Below are 24,214 nucleotides of genomic sequence, written 5' to 3' on the forward strand. Positions count from 1 at the left end.
TTCAAGCTATCGAAGCTCCACTGGCTCCTTCATCAGGCAAGGTGTTAAAAACCACACTGCAGAAAAAACTGAAGATGTTAGCCATAAGCCTGCATTTTACTGTTTTTGTTCTCAGTTCAGATGGTATGGAGGGGTATTTCTTGCAGACTGGCACCTCCTCCTTCCGGCCATGTGGCTCCTGGAAGATTCTCAAAGTCTAGGAGATTTAACATCCATTTACAACACAAAAAGATAGCTCCTTTCCAATCCTATATGCCGGGGTTCCTAACCTTTTTGACTCACAGCAAATTTCAACTTGGCAAATTTCTGTTCAGAATGTAATTTCTCATTTTCTTAATTTGATTCTCTGTTTTGTTTCTTATTCTTTAACTACATTCGATTTTTATTTCTTTCATTTTCCTGGAGTGGCTGCGGAACACCTGGGAAGTGCACAGAAGTGCATGGAGCACAGGTTGCGAACCCCTACAATATGCAATCCAATGTGTATGTTTGCTCATCAATGGAACCAATTGCCTAGAAAGGTGGTGAAGTGTCCTCTGGACTTCAGGAAGAGGCTGTACAGCTACAAACCAGGGATGCTTTAGCTGAGATCCTGCATTCAGCAGGGAGTTTGACTCAGTGGCCCATGAACCACCTCCAACTCTCTCATTCTGTAATCAAAGATTCTAGAATTGACTCCCATTTTAAATAGCTCTAATATATATCAACAGATTCTGCATCCATGGATTCAATCATCCACAGCTTGAAAATATTCCAAAAAATGAAAAATTCCAAAATAGCAAACCTTGATTTTGCAAATGTATGAAAGGTATATTTTGCTATGCTATTGTATATAAAGGGACTTGAACACCCACAGATTTTGGTATCCATGAGGGAGTCCTGGAACCAAGCCCCAGTGGACACAAAGGCTCCACTGTATTCCTAACTTCATTTTATTTAAGTAGCAGTGGCCAGTATTCTGTATCAAATTTACTCATTCATAACTGTTCATGATCATTGCCTAGTCACAGTTGTGATACTATTGCCACAATCATGAGTTTTTTAGCTGCATTATCAGTGAAGGAAGGTGGAGAAATAATATGCTTTTAGGTTGCAGCAGCATATACTGGTGTGATATGTTCGCTCCTAGATGTACCAGTGATCAATCTGGCAGTCTTAATTTGAATTCAAGTATACCTGTATACCTCCTTGGAATTCTTGGAATTGTTTGACAGCTAATTTAGATTGGTTAAGAAATATGAAAGCTGATATTCAGAAGTCACATTCCCTTCATTTCTGCTTTCCTTCCCTCTTCCCATTGTCCATTGTCTCTTCTATGTTTATTTCTTTGTCTTAGTTTATATATGTAGCTAAATCCTCTGTTGGCCAGTCTAGCCTACCTTCCCTGAAACATGCAACTTTGCTGCTCAGGGTTCAGGAAAAGTAGTTTTATTGCAGTCTTGGAGGATGGGATGTTGTTTTCTTGCTGTATTTTTTTTTAAAAAAAACTGATACACTTTAAAATGAAAAAGAATCGAAAGGTTTGAATAAAAAAATCAAAAAGGACGTAAGAAATGATAATGCATTTTTAAAAAACCACAAGGCTAGAACATTTCAGTTTCTCAGGACACGCTGTGACTGTTGGAAAACAAAGGAATTTCAAGGGAAGATTGGGAAAGGAGCTGAATTTGGATACATTCACAAATTCCAGCCTATTAGTAGAGGTCAAACAACAGGACCAGGAACAATGGATCCAAGCTGCAGGAAAAGAGATTCCACCTCAACATTAGGAGGAACTTCCTGAGAGTAAGGGCTGTTCGACAGTAGAACACACTCCCTCAGAGTGTAGTGGAGTCTTCTTCTTTGGAGATCTTTAAGCAGAGGCTGGATGGTCATCTGTCGGGGATGCTTTGATTTTAATAGGCTGGTTTTCATTAAAGCAGTATGTATAACAGGCCAGCATGCAGTAGTGGTTTGAGTGTTGGACCATGGCACTAAAAGACTGGCCCATTCCGCACGGGCAAAAAGTACGCGCTCTGCATGTACTAGGGTTAGAAAGAGGCATCACTTCCTGATGCCCCTAACCCTAATATGCGCGGAGCACATAGAAAATGGCGGCACCCTATAAAGATGGCCGCCGCCATGACTACGTCACGGGCGCTCTTTTGGAGGCACAGGAAGGAGCTCCATTTCAGAGCTCCTTCCAGGATTTGCATCGTTGGCACAGCCTCTACACGGCTGCGCCAGCAACGCAAATGAGAAAGGGGCCAGGTCCCCACTGTCTTGGTCCCCACCTTGAAGCCCCAAGGACACCCATTTCCAGGCCGCGGGGAAGCGGCCTTTTGCCGCTTCCCCACGGCCTGGAACGTGGCGGATCGGGGCCTCAGAGGCTGCCGTTGTGGCAGCTGAGGCCCCGATCCGGCGGGGCAAGGGCCAGTTACAGGCCGCCCCAAATGGGCGGTCTGTAACGCGCCTTTAATTTGAATCCCTGATCAGCCACTGAAACTCTTGGGGGAGTCACACTCTCTTAGACTACCAAGAAGGCAGTGGCAAACCTCATTTGATGATATCTTGCCAAGAAAACTCTTATTAAAGAGGCAGCATGGTACATTGATTTATGTGTTGCACTAGGTCTTTCAGAGACTAGGGGGTTTAAATCCCTGCTCAGTTGTGGAATCTCACTGAATGATCTTGGGCAAATTATATTTGCTCAACCTAAGAGGAAACTTCCTCTGAAGAAATCTTGCCAAGAAAACACTAAGGAGATTATCTCATGGGGGTTATCCCATCTTGTCCCGTTCCTGTCCCATCCTTCCCGCATGATTGTGGGAAGGACTTTCAGACAACGTCACGCAGATCCTATCATTAACCATCCAAAAAGTGTGATTGACCGCGATTGTACAAAAGACTTTCAGATGACTTTGTGTGGATCCTGTCATTAACTCATCATTGACCCTTCATTAAAGCAACATTGGCGGGCATTTTGTGTTAATGGAATTAATGGGGGTTGGTTTAGATTATTTTTAGCCTTTGTATGCTTTCAATTTTGTATGTTTAAAATTTTTAACTTTTTACTGTTTTAATTAGGCTATTTTAAGTGTTTTTAATTTTTTTGTTTTAATGTGTTTTTATATTGAGAATCGCCTTGGGTCCCTTTTTGGGAGAAAGGTGGGATTAAAATAAAATAAAATTAAGTTTACATTATTGTAATGCCGCTTTAATGATGAGTTAATGGCGAGATCATCAGTGCTACGATTTGAAGGCCTTCCACGCTATCGCAGTCATGGATGGGATAAGGACAGGGGAGCATCTGTGTGTGATAATATCCTATGTCAATGTCAATTAAGGCACATAACAATAAACAAAGGCCAACCAACAGCCTTTTAGCAATACACAGGCATATCTTGTGCTACCATGGTTGCCAGATGAAATAAGAGACAGGGTTCCTGTCCTTTTAACAGTTGGATAGAAGAAGGAATTTTAGCATGTGTTGCTTTTCAAGCCAGCTTCATCTGCTGAAATTCCCTCTTCGACATACCATTATGGGCCCCTGTCCCCCTTTTCACTTGACAAGCCTATGTGCTACGAATTTCTTTGCACAACCCACAATGCTTGTATCCAGTATAAGCAGGGTTGCACCTGCCAAACAATTGTGCACAAGGTAGTGCAGTAAAAAATACAGAGCAGTGTGCATAATGCGCCAATATTTCATGAATGCAAACTGGGACAGCTGTGGCCCAGCAACATCAGGATGCAGTCAAGATGGCAAAAGTTATGAATGAGGAAGGATGCACAAGCTAAGAAAACCTGCAACAGTTTACTTTTGCTTGAAACTACAGGGAAGGGCAAGATTCTGTCCTTTCTCTCCTCTTCCCCAACTGACTTAAGTGCAAATTAAGTTAGCACTTTGAATGCAGTGTGAATAAAGTCAGCTGAGGACAAAGGAGGATAGTGGGAGGAAGAAAGACTGGGACATTTTAAAAGCATCTGAAAAAGTGGGATAACAGAGGATTAAACATGACTGTCTCTACCAAATTGGCACTGTTGGAGGGTATGAGTGTACAAATTCTATGCATTGCTTCTGCACACTGCACATTGCAACAGCCATGTGCATTGACCACTAACTCACATAAGCTGTGTTGGTGTTCAGTGTAATTTAACATAACTCTGGCTATTTATGCCATGCTGTAGCAATAGAGGATCTCAGTCAAAGGTGTATAATAGAGAAGTAGAAGTAGATATTCTCCAAGAAAAGACACTACTTTTTATAGAACGAACATACTATCATCTGAAAGCAGAATGTATTACTTTAGAGACAATGCACAGCTTAGGAGCCTAGCAGGGCCATGCATTAGATTACAGATGCCAGAGTGCTTATGCTGAATCAGACCTTTGAAGGCTTGCAGGCCCTATATCTTCTTCATCATCATCATCATCAATACCTGCCTTTTCCCCAGGCTGCTTACAAATTAATATGATTACAATATTAAAAGTCAACATAACATTAAAATTAAACTGTTAACGTTAAAGGGGTTTAAAACATACACTTACAAAGGGTAAAAAAAGAGTTCAAACAGTGCAGTTTAAAAGAGCAAAGCACCCTCTTATGAAAAAACCAAACCTTTATTTCTAATTGTCTGAATAAAAAAGGTCTGCCTGCCAACAGGAAATGATTGCCAAAGTCTTGGAGCAGCCACCAAGAAGGCCCTCTCTTGTGTTCCCACCTATACCTGTTCCTTTGAAGATCACTGGAATGAGGAAGGGTCTCCCCTAATACGGGAGATTGTCTTTTCAGTATTCAATATCACTCTATGCGCATACGTAGCCAAGCTCTGAATATTGTATTTGATGAACGGATCTGAGGAGGTGGATTGTAATCAACAAAAGTTCATGCTAAATTGAACCATTTATGGTTGGCCCTCCACCTTTGCAGCTTTGACTTTTGTGGATTTGATTATTCATGGATTTGATCAATATGTTATCTCTAGGATTCTTTAGATCCTACACACAACTCTGCCAGAAATTGACAATCCAATCAGACTGGAGGACATATTCCTAAAGAAAACACTTCTCCAGTGCAATCCTAGGGTCAGCCTCTGCCAGACGTTGACCACAGAGCTGTGCTGGAGGACCCAGAGATGCCTAGAGATATGTTCTCCCAGCTTTAAGAAAAAGTTGTGTTTTTTCACTATCTTCACAGAGGCCTGTGCTCGTAACCCCTGCAAATGTGGAGGGCCCACTGTAATATACAAAGATCCAGAAGCAATCTATTTAAACCCCATTTCTTATTTTTCTTTTTACAACAAAATGAAGGGGCCATTCTAGCCTCTCTAGGGAAGGGAAAGAAGTTCCAATTTCTAGGGGTAGACACAGAGAAGACCCTATCTTGTGTTTCCACTAACAGTCTCTACAAAGGTGGTAGGACTCTCCTGCAGATCTCAGGGTCCAGGCAGGCTAACAGGGGAAGGGACTTTTTCTGTATTTTGTTGTTATTGTTACTATCATTTATTTATTTATTTATTTATATGGAGCCATCAGTGTACATGGCACTTCACAAAGTAAAACAATAAAAAGGCACCCCTGCTCAAAGTGTACAATCAGATAGATAGATACACACAAACATACATGGCAAGGAAGGATTAATACAGCATCATTCTCAGTTTTGGGTAGATCAGGAAGAAGTAAAGCATGTTTTCTGGTACTATGTATGAGAGGAACTTTATAGAAGAAATTTGCAAAAAGGTCCAAGAGAAGTTGCTATGTCTACTTCAGCAGGAAAATGTATGCAATCCTTTATAGAAGAAATTTGCAAATGGGTCCAACAGAAGATGCTGTGCTTCCTACATCAGACCATATGCAGTCCTTTTCAACAGCTGATGAAAATTTAATGCCTTCTTGCTGCAAGGCCAGGAGAAACTCAGAGGTGATCTGTTAAGAGGGTGGTGTAATATGAGGACATAATTTGGGATATAATCCCCACCCCCTTGTCATTGAGTACAGCCAAAAAGGCCATTTGAGTAATAGCAATCCAGCCAGAGAAAGGGGGGATGGAAGGGATGTCAAGGAGGGAGAGGTCAGTGTAGAAACCAGATGCTTTGCCCCCTTCCAGAGAGAGAGATAAGGATGTTCTTTTGGTGATAGTGCACTTGGGGAAAGGAACGAAGAAGTAAGTAGCTCACAAAAGTGAAAGAATTTATCAGTGGCCCCACCATGTAGGAATAAAACAAGTATCATGGAATCTTTTACACACACACACACACACACACACACACACACACACGGGTAAACACATTGTCTATGTTTCTGTCCATATCCAAGGACCCTGTGGTGAATTAATTTTCATAAACCCTATGGATTAGTCCCTATTAGAATATACCCATCGAATCAACTGATGATGATGAGTGAACATGTAGATAAACTTTAATGTTGTGATTTGCCATGAAGCTTACTTTGATTTATGGCAATTCAATGCATTAGAGGCCTCCAAATGTTCAAGTCTTGCAAAATGAGGACAACCATGGCTTCCCTGACAGAGTTGATCCATCTGTAATGTGGTCATCTTCCTTTCCTACTGCCTTCTATCTTACCAAGCATTATCATCTTTTAAAATGAGCCATAGCTCATGATATGTCCAACACAGAACCACCTCAGTTTGGTCATTTTCGTTTCTAGTGAAAGTTCAGGCTTGATTTGCTCCAAGGTTCATTCATTTTTTAAGGAGTCCATGGTATTTGTAGAACTCTCCTCCGGCATCACATTTCAAGTGAGTTGATTTTGATCCTTTTTGCTTTCTTTACTATCTAGTTTTCACAACCATATATAGAAATATTGCAGCCTGGTTGATTCTGACTTTGGTGTTCGATTATTTACACTTGAGATCATCTAATTCTTTGAGCTCTGTCTTTCCAACTTTTATTGCATGAGACAAGAAAGCCAAAACAGAGCAGAAGAATAGCAGCTTTCTCCATGTCTCTTTGCATGACGCCACAGCACTTCTGCTCTCTTCTCAAGGGAGACAGTTGTAAAAGCATGCCTTCTGTTGCACTGGAAAAAAACCATTTGACAAAAGACACACTTTAATGTCCATCTGCCTTAGGAAGAGAACGGAAGTGCTATGATGGCATGTGGAGAGGCACAGAGAAAGCCACTACTCTCCAGCTCCATTTTGACTTTCTTTTCTCATGCGATAGGACTGCTGCAGTTTGATTTTTCTGAGTCTACAGGGAAAGGCAAGATTCTGCCTTCTCCTCTTCTTTGCCCTGTTGCTGAGTTAACTGAGTACAAACTACTTTTGCACATTTAACTCATTTTGCAGCAAATGAAGTAAGCTGAGGATAAAGGAGAAAAGTGGGAAGAGTCAAGAGAAATTGGAACATTTTAAAAGTCGTTGAAAAGGTGGGTGAACAGAGGATTAATTAAGATTGTCCGTGCCAAATTAGAACAGTTGAAGGGTACGTTATCCACCAATTACACTAGAATAAGTAACTAAGCCATATATCCTCCAGATTTTACTCCTTTGTCTTCAAACATTGTTCTGGTTTTCAGAGAGATGGCTGTGTTAGTCTGTTTCAGCAGAAAAAAGTAAGTACAAGGAGAGAGAGTATTTAGCAGCACTTTAAAGATTATCTGATTTATTTTAGCATGAGCTTTCATGGACATCAAAGTTGTGCAGAGAGGAACTGGGCTTTGAAGGACTTCAATCAGACATTTGTGTATGTTTGTCACCAGTTTTTTTGCATCACTTCCTCAGATGTACTATAATTGTGGCTTGGAAGCTGTGAAAGCTCATGCTAAAATAAACCAGTCAGTCTTAAAGGGAATTCTAGATTCTTTCTCTATTCCTTTTCCTTTTTTGGATCAGTACAAAAAGAAATCAATCTACTTCCTCAGATGCACTGCCATAATTGTGGCTTGGAATCCATGAAAACTCGTGCCAAAATAAACCAGTCAGTCTTAAAGGAGATGCTAGATTCCTTCTCCCTTCTATTTCATTTTTTTCAGTCATTCCAGTTGTTTCTTATTTTTGATGTGCCATTGCAGGGAAGAGAGGAAAGAGGTGCATGAGTGATTTTCTGTCTTGGTGACCAAAATGTTTGCCTTTCTTTGCGTGCTATGTAACATGACATGGCGATGGAGAGAGGCTGCCATATTTCACTCTGACCCTGCATTGACTTCCTCCTCCCTCTATGTCTCTTTACAGCCTTGGGAGGTAGGAAAGTCAGAGAGCAAGTCCACATTACACTCTGTAAGGATTTTAAGCCAAGTTTATTACATGGAATGGATTCCGTGCAGAAACGGGATTTAAAAATCCGGAAAATCCCGGCAAAAGTGGGTTGATTTTCAGACATGTCGAAGTTAATAAGCAACAACGCAACATTAACCTGAACGGAAACTCGACAAAGCTCACTACTTTTTACTTTTGGGGTTTTCTGAAAGTAAAAAGGAGAGGGTTTTGTTTACTTTTGATTCAGGTTACTGTCGCATTAATGCTCATTAACCCTTACGTCATGTGAAAATCAACCAGCTTTTGCAGGTTTTGTCCACTTTCTATTCAGAATAACCCCTGACGTCGTCTGAAAATCTACCCACTTTTGCGGGTTTTTTGCAGTTTAAATTCAGTTTCTGCACAGGATCCGTCCCATTTGATAAACACCTTAGCAAAGTTCACCACTGCCTCTCTCTCTCTCTTTCTCAGCTTACGCCTGCTTTGGGGGACTGTTCCTCTTGGGCTGTCTGCTTTGGCACCATGAGTCAAGATAGAGTTGAGGGAAGTTAACAACAAGAAATGGTGTGGTATGGGAGAAAGTCATTGGGGTGTGACACCATGAGTTACTGCATTGGGTGCAACCAACCCTAGTGATGCCACTGCTTGGCACCTACCTACTGAGGTGGTTTTTACAAGGACCAATGGGCTAGAGAACAGCCCCCTGTGCCCCATTCAAAATATGACATACTTGTATGTAAATTAAAGAAAAATTGATTTCTTCCCTGTCTCTAGATGAAATGGGGAGAAGTTGTTGATGAATCCAGCTAAGAATTCCTTAATTTCAAATCCCAGGTGTCTGTCAAACATTTGGCACCTTTCACCTATGCCATTGTTGACTTATACTGTGTTCTGCAAATAGATATAGCACACTGCAAACAATCTCAGAATATGACCCAATTGAGTTAGAGAGGAAGTATTCTCAGCCTTAAAGATAACTCCTGAGCAGGAAGCCTTGTGCTGTTTCTCCATACCTTTTGCGTACATGACGGCCAGAGTTCTGTGAGTGGCTCGTGTTTGTCCAGCCAGCCAGCTACAAAAGCAGTTGGGCTTTTTATTGGTTTGTGTAAGGAGGCTGCAAAACCTTCTTCAGCAAGCATTCCCCAGAATGCAATAAAGTGTGATTTTCCCAGAAAGAGACATAGGCACAGATCTGGCCTCCAAATTCCCCAGTTCACTTACAATCTCAATGCATGATGCATTGAGCCAGTATAGTGTTGTAGTTTGGGTGCTGGACTAAGAACTCCGGGAGACCTGGGTTCAAATTCCTGCTCATGGAAGCCCACTGAATGACCTTGGGCAAGCCACACTCTCTCAGCCTTTGGGGAAGGCAATAGCAAACCTACTCTGAATGATACTTATCAAGGAAATCCCTTGACAGGTTCACCTTAGGGTCACTATAAGTTAAAAATGATTTGAAGGCACACAACAACAAATGCTGCACCAGCTCTCATCCGGATCTTGGTCATAAGCTATAACTGACCTGATGCAACTTGTACTTTTTTCATGTCTTTGCCATTTTAACCTCACCATTTATTCCCTCTCACCCATTGCACTCTTAACCCCATGTGTTCTTGATGAAGATAACATTTCATTCATCTGAGTTCATGAAAGGCGACATCTTAATACTGTGTATACTCATCTGTAAGTCTAGAAAGTTTAGTCCAAAAATTGATCCCAAAAAACTGGTCGACTTATCCATGGGTCAATGTAAGTACTGTACCTTAATTCTCTCTCTCTCTCTCTCTCTCTCTCTCTCTCTCTCTATATATATATATATATATATATATATATCTCCATTCAATTATTTAAAGTAGAATGGTAAAAGGTGAGAGCATAGTCCATTCCGGGCTCACTTAAAAGAAGCACCATCCCCTCTATTCTCTTTGTTGTAACACCATTTTTGAGCTTTTTGAATGCATAGGCAGGAAAATGGAAGCAGAGGCAGCCTTTGGCATTTCCATCAAAGGTGTGCCAAGAGGAATCGCTCATTGAAGGACTTGAATAAGACATTTGTGTATGTTTGTCAGTATTTCTTGGTTAAAATCAGACAAAGTTGAACACTGTTGTTGTTGTTGTTGTTGTTGTTGTTGTTGTTGTATGCCTTCAAGTAATTTCCGACTTATGGCAACCCTAAAGTGAACCTATCTTGGGGGTTTCTTGGCAAGTTTCTTCAGAGGGGTTTTTCTATTGCCATCCTCTGAGGCTGAGAGAGTGTGACTTGCCCAATGACACCCAGTGGGGTTATATGGCCAAGCTGGGATTCGAACCCTGGTCTCCAGAGTCATAGTCCACTATACCACACTGGCTCATTGAACACTATAATCACTGCTAATGTAGTCGCCATCTCCTTTCCTTTGTGTTTTCATCCTTGTTGACATAGGTGCATTTTTTAGCCCCCACCTATACTTGGTCGCCTTCTCCACACATTGCACAACCAAAAATTACTGTTGTTCCTTCCTCATCCATCCAATCTTTAGACTGAACACAATTACGCATGCTGGTATTTATGTTCTGTAAATTCTTTGCCTTAGTTTTCCTTTGCTTTGTCCTTTACATCTTTTTTTTTACACACCCCTAAATTTTATCCTTTACTTATCCACGGGTCATCTCAAAATCCATAATTTTGGCCTGAAAACCTGCCTTCGACTTATACATGAGGTTGACTTATATATAGTTGAGTATGTACAGTCTGTCCCCCTGTTCTCCTATAGCAACACGGCATGGGACAAACTCAGTGCATCTCGGGTCCAATGGCTTCCCCTTTGGATAAAAATGTCTGGGGTGCCTTTATTTTAAAACTAGAAATGTCTATAAATCCACTTTCAGTCTTTTAAAATACACACACACACACACACACACACACACATCTTTTCACAGAAGCAAGGCCATGCTATATCTTGCTTAAGAGGATAAACACACTTCTTGGGGACTTTCAGGAATATGAGCATACTTCTTTTGAGAAAGACGTTCCCTTTTACAAAGTCTTTTTATGCCCACCCAGTCCCTTTTCCTCTTTGGATATTTGTTTGTTTTTAGCAATATTGGCACTGGAAGGATGGTGAAGAAAGGTTGGATAAACACAGCCTCGTGGTGTACAGTATCTGTAGGAAATAATACAATAAAAGCCCCAGTTAAAAAAAGAATGGGATTCTACTGTAAGAGCTCTTGTTGCAAACATAGAACAGGCAGGGTAAATGGCAGTTGCCTCCAGAATCTCTTTAGAGCGGTTATGAACAGCAAAACAGCAAAACAGAGAGAAAACAAGATAGCAAATAAGCCTGCCTCACCAGCTACCCACCCCCATGCTGCACCACAGAGCATGCGACATCATGACACTCTTCTGGCACTGCATTTAGATGACGCAGCACCAAAGGAGTGCCATAAAGCCACGGCTCCAGTGACTACAGCACCCTTTCCAGGATGCAAAAAGGAGCCGATTTTTTGCAGTTCCTTTTTACACTGCACAAAGGCCAGATCCAAGCCACAGTGTGTGGTTGCTGCAACCCCAATCTGGCGAAGATGGAGGCAGCTGTAGGCTGCCCCTTCAGGGGCAGTCTGGACAGCCCCTAAGTTTGCTAGTATGCTCAGAAACTGAAGAGTTTTCATCAGCTTTTTCACAGTGAGCAGAAAAATCCATTCTTGCATGCAAAAATGAAATTAATAAAGACTCACATCCCTACTAGATATAGCCCCAGGTCTCAGTAACTAGGGAAGTGGACTTCACATGCAGTATTGCATCTGCAAGGACTTCCTTATACTGAAATTAAACCTGTCTGTTGCAAAATGATCTCCCCTTTGTTTCCCAGGACGGTGTAGACACAGTAGCCATCAGAGGCCTGGGGACAAAAAGAAAGCGCCTGCCTTTCAAGGCCCTGCCCTATCTCTTTGCAAGCAATCTGTATTGAATTCCTCAGCAACTTTACAAAGAGGTAGACAAAAAGCCAAGAGAAAACAGAGAAGGCCAGGCTATCCATATTGTCCCTTTGTCCTGCATATATTGTTCAGAGGGACAGAAGTTAGGAGAGCATCCATTGTGCTTCCTTGGAGAGGGCTAAAAAATTTATGTGCATTTCCTGATAGCCCATAACCCCCATTAAACATTGATTATATCTGCAGGATCATTGCAGATGACAAAAAATCAGAAGGGATTGCAATCATTGTGAAGCAACGCCTAAACATCGTTTAAAAATAATCTTAATGATAAAGAGTGACAGAGGATGGCAGGACAGGTATTGTCGAATACTGGCCACAGGAGGCCACTGCATATATACCAGTGGCCAGCCTAGCACACTTGAAACCCAGATTGAATCATTTTTAACAGCTTTCAACCCTGTAAGAAAAAATGTTTTCAGTAATAAACATGCACATAAAATTATAAACTGATTGATTGATTGATTGATATGTCACCTTTCTCCTAAATTGGACCCAAGGCGGCTCACAAAAGATGCTTTAAAACACCACCAACAGTAAAACAATTCAGTTTTAAAACACAATTAAAATACCACATTAATATAAAAAGTGATAAATGCAAAATCCCTTAAAAATGCTAAGTTAAAAGTGTAAAACCATTGAAAATATATCAGAGCAAACACTCCAATAGGCAGCATTCCTGGATGCAATTACGTATTAAAAGCCTGCTTGAAAATAAACATTTTTGCCTGCTAGCAAAAGGAGCTAAAAAACCCCCTCTAAATGGTGAGGTAGAATGCCAACGTTGAAGTCACTCAAGTTCTCTTGCTTCGTCTTTACCATCACTGTCCTTGTGTGTTTCAAGTCCACTGTTTCAAACGCTTGTTATCATTTTCAAGTACCAGAGTTTATTGTTCTAAAAACACTGCCAAGCTTTCATTTGCCGCAATGCTTTCATTGTATAGGATTGCTTGGCGCAGTACAGACCGCCCCAAAAGGGTGGCCTGCCGGCAGCCTATTTCCCTCTGGAGGGAACCTGCAGCCACCAAACCGCATTGGTTCCCTCCAGGTTCTTTTTACAGCACCAGAGTGATGTCGCGAATGCACCAAGGGAGCACCTGCGACGTGAGCTCTGGGCAGCGGTGCTTACGTTGCAATGGCGGTGCCAATGTACATGGGATGCCACCATTACCACACCGCCAGTCCGTACTAGGGTTAGGGAGCATGTGGCTGGTGCGTGCTCCCTAACCCTAGTATCACTGGGAGCATGCCACTTTATGGTGGTGTGTACCAGTCCCAAGATTAAATGAGTCAGGTGGAAAAGAAGCTAAATATGCCCCCCAATGGAAAATCTACCCTCTCTTTTATGATGAGGAAGACAAAATACCAGTGGTTCACAGATCTCCCACCCCAGGAATTCAGATGCTGGTGAAACGTCTGAAAGAAACTCTGCTAGAACATGGCCAGATAGCCCAAAAAACCCACAAAAAACTATCCTCTTCCTTTCTTCACTTGTCACCTTGTCTCCTTTAGCTTCCCGTTCAATGGGTCCATGCCTCAGTTTTCTCCCAGCAAGGGATTTTGATGCTACTGTTTTTTTAATGCATAGTACCATAGGTGCTACATCTCTCCACTCGCATTAAAAGACAGCTGAAACAGCAGCAACAGTGATACTTCTAGACTTGCAGTTATACGAACTCTCTGAGAAAACTTCTTGTTGTCGTTGTGTACCTTGAAATTGTTTCCAACTTATGGGTGACTTTAAGGTGTAACTATCATGGGGTTTTCATGGCAAGATTTGTTCAGAGAAAGGTTCCCATTGCCTTCCCCTGAGGCTGAGAGCCCAAGGTCTCCCAGGGGGTTTTGTCACAAAACTGGGAATCGAACCCTGGTCTCCAGAGTAAATACTGAATGCACATCTCTTCCCAGGTTACCTTCCCCTGTTTCTTCCACCTCCTTCCACCACAAACATTCCTTGTAACCAAATTGGGATTGCAAATTCCTTGAGGCATAATCCTGAATTATTAACTCTGTAAAATGCCCGTCATATTGGTAGTGTACAAAATACTAACCATATTGTCCTTCCCTGTGGGCTTTCCTCAAAGTCATGTGAGAAGCGCATAAGCTCTCTGACTCATCAAGTTCCCTAATCCTATTTTGGGATTTATTTTAATTGCCAGACTTCAATGACTTAAAAAAACCCACCATCTAGCCATCTTTTTTTAAAAAAAAATCCCAGTCCCCACCTTTTTTTTTGTTTTTTTAACCATCTCATTTTTTAGATCATGAAAATTTGCACATTTTTCTCTTTTTCACCCAACAGAATTGTAGTTTTGGTACTACCTCAATTGCCATGGCTCCATCCTATGAATTTCTGTGATCTGGGTTGGTATTTTGAATACTCTCTGCTAGAGAGCTCCAGTGCCTTGTCCTGAACTACAGCATTAATGATCTTTCTAAGTACCCCTCACCAAACTACAAATCCCAGGATTCCATAGGATGGAGCCATGGCAATTAAAGGGGGGTCAAAATGTTATTTATAACTATGCTGTGTGAACAAGGCTTTTGTTAATGTATCATTCTTCTTGCTAAAGTTATTGCTTGATAATAATGGCTGTTGGGTACAGATATATCTCAATTAATAAAACAGATATATTCCTGGGCAGTCCTTCTTTAACAGAAAATTTGGCACTAGAGGCAGAAATAACATGGAGTGAATAGGGTCAGATTCCTACACCACAAAATGGAAGAGCAGTTCAACAAAGTTTGTTTTTTTTACATCTATGCTATACAATGGAAAGCACATCCAGATGCAGAACCAAATGCACAATTGAATGCTCATGTGCATACCCAAAGGCACCCCATGCATAATTCACCTACGCAACCTTAATACAGATCTTCCACCTTGGACAAAAAAATCCAATTGCTTTCATAGGGGAACGTACATAGGGTATGCTTAGCCTGGAGAAAAGAAAGTTAAGAGGTGTCATGACAGCTATGTTTGAAAGGATGTCACATTGAAGAAGGAAAAGAAGTTTCTTTTCTGCTGCTCCAGAGATTAGGACATGAAGCAGTGGATTCAAACTACAGGAAAAGATATTCCACCTAAACATTAGGAAGACCTTTCCAAGAGTAAGAGTTGTTCAACCGAGGAAGAGTCTGCATAGGAGAATGGTGGAATATCCCTCTTTCGAAGTTTTTAAGCAGAGGCTGGATGGCCATCTATTGGGAGTTCTTGGATTGTGTATTCCTAAATGGCAGAATGGGATTGGACTGGATGGCCCTTGTAATCTCTTTCAATTCTATGATTCTATGATTATCCTGTATGAGCCCTGGTGGCGCAGTGGTTAAATGCCTGTACTGCAGCCACTCACTAACAAACTATAAGGTTGTGAGTTCAATCCCAGCCAAGGGGACTCAAGCTCGACTCAGGCTTGCATCCTTCCGAGGAGGTTGCCAAAATGAGTACCCAGATTGTTGGGGGCAATTATCTTACACATTGTAAACCGCTTAAGTGCACTATAGAAATGTACTTGCTATTGCTGTTGCTATATAAGATACTAACAAGATTCCAGCCAACAAGAATTTTGTTGTTGTTGTTTGCCTTCAAGTTGTTTCTGACTTATGACAACCTTAAGATGATCCTACCATAAGGTTATCTTGGCAGGATTTGTTCATAGGGGTTATTTGCCTTCCCCTGAGGCTGAGAGAGTGTGACTTGCCCAAGGTCACCCAGTGGGTTCCATGGCGAAGCTAGGGATCAAACCCTGGTCTTCAGAGTGATAGTCCAACATTCAAACCATTATGCCACTCTGTCTGTCTCAAGAATTTCTCTCTCAGTAAGGATTACTAGTATTATTAGTATTATTATTTCTTATATACTATTTTAGTGAAATTCTTACATAGCTAAGATGACATGATCCACCTGCAAATGGGAGGTGTTAATAGGTTTTGAGGAATGACAAGGTGCATATTTTTTAATATAAAAATGGACTGGCAACTTGTAGAAGTTTTACACACAGTAAATTCCCTTTAGCATGTGGTTGAATTTCTGGGACTATTGCATAGCCTTAGCATTCAGTTCACAGCTGCATAAGCGAGTTCCCCAAGTATAATCATTGCTCATGCAGCTGCACATTCTTGGATGGTGCATAACTACTCTTCAGTGCCTTCAATGTAAGACTTGATTTGCCGGGACTGCAGAAACAGCAACTACATTTGCAGATTACATAATCCCACTGTTACTCCCAACTGGAATAGGGCCATTGAATCAATTAGATTTGGCTACATGTGGCCTCGCTGTTCCCCAATTGGTTGAATGGTTCTACACTAGTTAAAACTAACCAGCAAGATTCAAGCCCTGTAGTTGCACATGTCCAGATGGTTCATATATCTTTATCAGTGCCATTAATATACTCTTAAATTCACCAGGATTACAGAAACAACCTTTGTTTATCCCCCCTTGCCCAAAGATACAATAAGAAAGCACACTAGCAGATATACAATTAGTTGCACAATGTTGGTATTCAGTGAAAGGTTGCTGTAGCATAGCCATCATTTAACTTTGGGGTGTAGATTTACATTATGCAAGCACAATGCAGGGTTTTGGCTATAGTTAGGATATAAACCTGGGATGGGATCTAAAACTTGCCTGATGAGATCAGGCTATGAATATTGGTTGTGAATAATAAGAAAAACCAAAGGATGGAATGGAGTATCTGAGACAAGGCCATGTATTCCATTCCACAGTTACAATTATGTTTTCCTGGCAGAGCTTGTGAGGGACGTTATTGGCTCAAGGATCAGAAGGAAAGACTTGAAAATAAAAGGGCTTCCTACATATGCATGTAGGACAGGAAAAAATATTTAAGTTACCAGTGTAGTTTAGAAGAGTGTTATTCATCTTGTAGAATCTCTTGATTCAACATACCTAATTATCTGTGTAAAATAGGATTAGTCTTTGGTTTTTACTACAAACCTCAGAACCACGAAACCAGACTGGCTGGGGGTTCTGGAAGCTGTAGTCCCCCCCCCCCAAATAAAATTTCCAAAGTCTTGGCAGAGTGTAAAAGCCAATGCTAAGGTTTCAGAGTGTGTGTGAGTAAGACAGTAGTAGGCAGAGCCATCTGTCAAAGGGGAAATTACGACTATAAGTCACCCCCGTGTACAAAATGAGGTTTTTGGGCCAAAAGCATTAATTTTGATCTGACCTATGGATAACTCGAGAGCAAAACCTAGGAGTATGTAACAAAGGAGCTAAAGGATGAAGCAAAGGAAAATACAGTGCACCCTTGTTTTACACGGGGATCCGTTCTGGACCTTCCCCTCCGCGTAAAGCAAATAGCGCTTATGCTTGAGCCCTATTGACAATAATGGGGTTTGTGCATGTGGTGCGGCATGGCACCATTTTGTTTCCATCATGCAGCTTTCAGCATAATCTGAAAGCTGTATAAAAGGCACCCGCGTATGATGCGGGTGCACTGTAATACCAAAGACCTTACAAAATTCCAGCAGGCATAACTGTTTGTGCTCAGCCTAAAGGCTGGATCCTGCTTCCAGGATAGATTATACTCTTGCTTTTTACCAAGGGATGGTTCTTTTTGATATAAGAGTTAAAGTATAGTACTTACATTGAAAGTTGACTCAGGTTTTTGGGGTTGATTTTTTGACTAAAATGTCTAGACGTATACATGGGTAAATACAGTTTATATACCACATGTCCTGGCTGTAGGGTTTCCAGATCTCACAACCAACTCCTGATTGTCATGACCTGGACCTGTTCCTCCACTACTCAAGGTGAGGGAAAAGAATCTTGGAAACCATATTTGTCTACATATTTTGTTAGACTCATGTGTGTTTCTTCTTTGAATTGCATACTCTGCACAACTGCGGCTGATTCTTTGTGTATCATACTTAATGACATCAGCAGGGGTCACTCCATGTAACATCACTCTTTGTGCATCAGCAGGGCCACACGATCACAAGGGGTCATCTCTAAGGCCCGGTATGCAACTAAAATGTCCTTCCCCAGTTCCCAGATGATGTCCAGCACTATACTTGATCTTTGGAGAGGCGGGAAATATAAATAAACTCTATTATTATTATTATTATTATTCCCCAACTTACACTATTTTTCAAAAGTTACATTTTGCTTCACTTCTTCTGGAGCCCTCCGGAGTGATGGTGGGTGGTTATTTGCATACATATCCTGCTGTGCCACAAGGCGACACCAGGAGTTAACATGTCTGAGATCAGAATGTGGCATGCAGCCATGTGATTGGGGCTGGGTATCTCGTTTTTGGTCTCAAGTGGAGTGGCCTGCAGCACCAGGTGGCACAGTGGGACATGTGTGTGAATAGCTCCCCACCATTGTAATGGGGTGTCCCAGAGAATCATAGAATTATACAGTTGAAAGAGACCACAAGGCATCCAGTTCCAACTCCCTGCCATGCAGGAAACACAGTATTAAAGCAGCCCCCCCCACCCCAACAGAAACCATGCCGTTGTGAGAAGAGACTTAGGAAGCTATGAATGTTTAGCCTGGAGAAGAGAAGGTTAACTGCTCATGATAGCTCATTTAAATATTTAAAGGGACAGTCAATTGAGGATGGAGCAAGCTTGTTTTCTGCTGCCCCTGAGACTAGGGACCTTATCGCACACACAATTTTAAACGTTCTGGAACGGAAGGAGGACGCCGTTGTGCGCGCGTGGGCTGCAGAAACGGAGTTTATCGCACATGAATACGTCCTCCAAGAGGCCCTGTTCCGTCCCCCCCCCGCGCACCACCCTTCGCGTCCAGTCCTGAAAGCGTGATTTTTGCTGACAGAAGTAATACGTCAGGCAAAAACACGCCCATCAGGACTGGATGCGAACGGGTGCACGCCAGGGACGGAACAGGGCCTCTTGGAGGACGTATTCGTGTGCAATAAACTCTGTTTTCTGCAGCACGCGTGCACATGAGCGTCCTCCTTCCGTCCCCAGAATGTGTGTGCAATAAGTCCTAGGACAAAGAGCAATGGATTCAAACTACAGGAAAAGAAATTCTAGCTGGAGATTAGAGAACTCCCTGAGCTGTTTGCAGTGGAAGACAATCCCTCAGAGGATGGTGGGGTCCCCTTCTTGGGAAGTTTTTAAACAGAGGCTGGAGGTCATCTGTTGGGAGTGTTTGATATGTGTTCCTGCATGGCAGGGGGTTGGACTGGATGGCCCTTGTGGTCCTTCCAACCTATGATTCTATGATTCTTCTGACTCTAAATCTGTCTTCGATGTATTTCTGCATACAAGTTGAACAAACTGGGTGATAGAATTAACCTTGCCTGACCTCTTGTCCAAATAACAGATTTCTCATCAGGACTATCAGATGTAGTGGCTCTCCAATATCTTGAAAGAATATTCCGAATTTCTCATGATCTATGCAGTCAAAGGCTTTGCTATCAGTGGTGCCTCGGGTTACGAAATTAATTCGTTCCGCCATTCCTTTCGTAACCCGAAATTTCGTAACCGAAACACTTTTCGTTAGCATTGGAAAGCCTATAGCTGCACTTTGCAGCATTTGAATTTCGCGCCGAAATGAATTTCGTAACCCGAAAATATTTCGTAACCCGAAACAGTTTTTGCCAATCCAACTTTTTTCGTATCCCGGAATTTCGTAACCGATCATTTCGCATCCCGAGGCACCACTGTAGTCTATAAGTACAGGGTGATTTTCTTTTGGAATTCCTTGGCCCACTCCATTAACACATTTGTCATGGTTTGCAATGAAATTCATGGGGTCACCAAAGTCAACAGGAGAGAACTAGTGTGAAAAGACCTATGGTCTCATTCAACTCCTCTTGCCTTCTGCTCTGTAATTCAGAGAAAGCAGATATTGGTTTGGTAATAACAGGCTATTCCTGTCTGACCCGGGAAGCTAAGCAACCCTGGGGCCCTTATCACCGTGAAAACAGGAACTCCAATTAAGAAGCCCTTCTGAAGTGAGGGGATAGCAGAGTCACTTTGCATCCAAGGCAATTCACGTGATGTATTTTATCATACCTGAGGAATGAAATTGGTGGTCCACTGGTGGGCAAGTGGAGCAAGTGCATACAGGGGTGCCTCGGGTTACGAAATTAATTTCGTTCCGCGGCCGCTTTCGTAACCCGAAAAGCCTTCGTAAGCCGAATGCCATAGGCGCTAATGGGGAAAAGCCGCGATTCCGGGCGAAAAAGACGAAAAAAGCACCAAAAGTTTTTCGTAACCCGAAAAAACATTCGTAACCCGAAACAATAATTCCCTATGGGATTTTTTCGTATCCCGAAATTGTAACCTGGGTATTTCGTATCCCGGGTACCACTGTATTGTATTACTACACCAGAGGGATTCAACTATTTGAATTGGCACCCTTGCGCATGCTCATGGGGTGGGCTGCTGTGGACGCTGTCATCCTTCCTGCCCTTCCTTAGCTGTCATCCTTCATCAGGGTGAGGAGAGACAGGGGATGATGGGACAGGTGGAACAGGGGGCGAGATAGCGGAGAAGGAAGGAGGCAGGGGATAATGGGACAGGTGAACAGGGGGCGAGATAGCGGAGAAAGGAGAGGCGAGGGTATGGATGTGGACAGGTGGCAGGTGTGCCAGAGGGTGCTAGATCGGGGGTGAAGAAGGAGGCAGGGGGATGATGGGACAGGTGGCAGGGGTCACTGGGGGTGAGATCGGGGTGAAGTGCAGGCAGGGGAATGGGACAGTGCAGGGGGGTTCATTGGGGGTGAGATCGGGGTGAAGGAGGAGGCAGGGGATGATGGGACAGGTGGCTGGGGGTCACTGGGGGTGAGATCGGGGTGAAGGAGCAGGCAGGGGATGATGGGAAAGGTGGCACGGGGTCACTGGGGGCGAGATCGGGGTGAAGGAGCAGGCAGGGGATGATGGGACAGGTAGCAGGGGTTCACTGAGGGTGAGATCGGGGTGAAGGAGCAGGCAGGGGATGATGGGACAGGTGGCAGGGGGTCACTGGGGGTGAGATCGGGGTGAAGGAGCAGGCAGGGGATGATGGGACAGGGGTTCACTGGGGGCGAGATCGGGGTGATCTTCCTCACCAGACCAATTCGAAGTGAAATAGAAGTGAGCTTGGAAACAATTTCTGTGAATTCACTTGTTACCGAATTCACAAAAATGAGGAGTCACTCCGAATTGACTGTGGATCCGCCTCGCAATGGCCCCCATAGAAAGTAATCACATCTGATAATACATCACGTTATAACGTGAATATGCATGGCTGGACCCACAGCGACTCTGGATCTGAGCTGCAAAACGCCTCGTGTGATAAGGCTCCTGGTTAGTATTTGTACGGGAGGACACCAGTGAATACCAAGTGCTGCAGGCTATATTTCAGAGGAAGGAACTGGCAAATTTACCAGAGAGTATTCCTTTCCTTAGAAATCCCTATGACATTCATGGAGTCACCAAAAGAGAATGAGATGTGGGAGCCGGAGCAATCCTTACAAGGCACACCACCCAGAAACAATAGACTGGCATTTTCTTGAATTAATGGTCCCTCTGGAAGAGCCCTTTAGATGACAATTGGTGTGGTCTTTTGATGGATCTGTTGCTTTTTCAAAGGCTCCTTAGAGAGGAGATAAAGAACTGAGCCTGGCTGCTGAACCTGAATGGAGAAGGCATGCTTTGAACTTGTTTTAATCAATCATTATTAAATGGATGAATTAAAACCCAATATAGGCTGGTGCGTCTGTTAGATTAGTTGGCAGCCTGGTGGGTCATGAGATTTTAAGTCAGCAGACAGAAAATGCGGAGAGCCAAACTGAGAAAGATTACCAAGGGAAAAAAATGCCAAGTCTTGGTAGTAACACAGAGACAGAGGTGGCATAACTTTGGCATTCCAGAGACTATGCCCGTGGTTTTTTTTAGCTGGTTTCCAAATGCATCTCCCCTGCCCACATCAAAGGTTAGCTTCTAATAAGGATTGCCAACTGACCAGCAAAAAATGTCTTGACTTGTCCCTCTACCTGTAATGTAATAAGCATTCCCTCCAGAAATGGGCAGCTGAAGCTTTTCATAGGTTTTTTTTTTGCATTATACAAATAGAGCACTATGATTCCACCTTGGCTGCCTGGGGTTTGTAGTTTGCAGACAACATAGAGCTCTCTGGTAGAGAATTCTGTCCCTTCCTAAACTGCAAATCCCAGGATTCTATAGGATGGAACCATGACAGTTAAAAGTAGAATCATAGCGCTATAACTGTATAGTGTGAAATGGCCCTGAGACTGTACATTTTACATGCATCCATGAATGTGCAATGCATCCTTACCAGATTTTAAAGAATGTTAGTTTTCAGACAGATTTAAAAATTATGTTCCTAGGCCTCCTTACTCATGTGTAAGGAATTATATAGACAATGGAGTTTATCACATGGGGGGGAAATTGGAAGTATAAACAGTGATTAACGCGTGATTAAGCCACAATTGTGCTAATGGTTTTCACACGACATTGTATGCGAAGTGCTATTATCCCACAAATAACCTGTGATTAACCCACAATTGCGGGCAATTGCATGAATCGAAACATGATTAAAGTGCCATTATCCCGTGAATAATTAGGCAAGAAACAACAGTAACTCATTCACAAAATTTTACCGTGAATGACTTTTTGCTGTTTCTTGCCTGGTTATTCCTAGGTGTAACAAAAGTGTTGACTATCTCACTCTGGTCTAATCTGCACAGCAGAAATAATACAGTTTGACACTGTTTTAACTCTTCATAGGGCTTCATGGTTTCCACATCCTTCACCATTTTGGTCATGCTCCAGCTTATCAGCATCCTTCCCAAAACAATTTAAATATTGCCAGCTGTCTATTTTCCAGTGCACTTTGTCAGAGCTTCTTTGCTCTGTCAAGTAAATTAACCCATCACTGGGATCTTATTTATCGATTAAAGTTGTTTCCAGATAAGGTTTTTATTGCAAAATTGCCCTGCGGCATTACTGACTTTTATGGGGTGTTTCAAAGATAAAGACTGGAATCCTGTTGGTGACTTTTACCAGTATAAATACTTCTAACCAAACAGTTTTTAGGAGGCTACCCAAAGATGGTATCCTGCTCTGGATTGTGCAAAAGAGGTTACAGCGACATAACTGTTGCACAAATGTTTACATTTTCTAGAAGATTTCAAGTGAAACAGGCATCATTTCCCACCCCTTTCTCTTTAGACTGAGGAATTGAGAGTCCTTTGCCATTTGTCAGCTGTTGGCAGTGCAGAAAATGCCATTTACTGTGGCGAAAACCTCCACATTTATTTATTTATTTGCTTACTTGCTTGCAGAGAATAAGTCCTGAACTGTGAATAGTCTTCGAAAACTGCTGAGATTTCAACAACTTCTTGCATCACGGAGGAAAATGGCAAAATTATTCCGTCTTCTTTAAGAGAATTAAATCTACAAAAAATTTGCATCCTTACTAAGCAGTGGAAAGCATTTTCAGGGAATGCATTCTGCAACTTCCATGGATATGTAAAAGAGGCAATTTTTGCCAGTGGAGCTTGTGCTGTAGGAATAAAGGAACCTGTTTAGCTAAACAAATAAATCTTAATGGAACTTGAATCCTATTCAATTCTGTTGCCATATAACCCACAAGCTGGCTCTTTGTATTCTCCTAGGATAGGACAGACAACCATTGACAAGCAGGCCAGAACTGCTGCTGGGCTCGCTAACTGTAGAAATGGGCATGAACAATTCCAGCACTTTGATGCCACTTTAAGTGCCATGGCTCCATTTTATGGAATCCTCAGATTTGCTCTTTAGGGAGAGATGTTTAGGATTCTCAGCCAGAGAACTACATGGCCTGCATACCCCGCAATTCCATAGGATGGAGTCAGGGCATTTAACATGGAATCAGAGCAATACAATTGTGAAAGAGGCCGGAGGCCCTTTCACACGATTATACTACCAAGATTATAGGATTATACTACTAAATCTGCATTTTAACTGCTTGGTTCCATCCTATGGAATCCTGGGGATTTGCAGTTTAGGTAGAGGTATTCAGAATTCTCAGCCAAAGGGCTAGAAATGGGCTCTC

This window comes from Sceloporus undulatus, chromosome 3 (assembly GCF_019175285.1).
Source record: "Sceloporus undulatus isolate JIND9_A2432 ecotype Alabama chromosome 3, SceUnd_v1.1, whole genome shotgun sequence".
Taxonomy (NCBI): Eukaryota; Metazoa; Chordata; class Lepidosauria; order Squamata; family Phrynosomatidae; genus Sceloporus; species Sceloporus undulatus.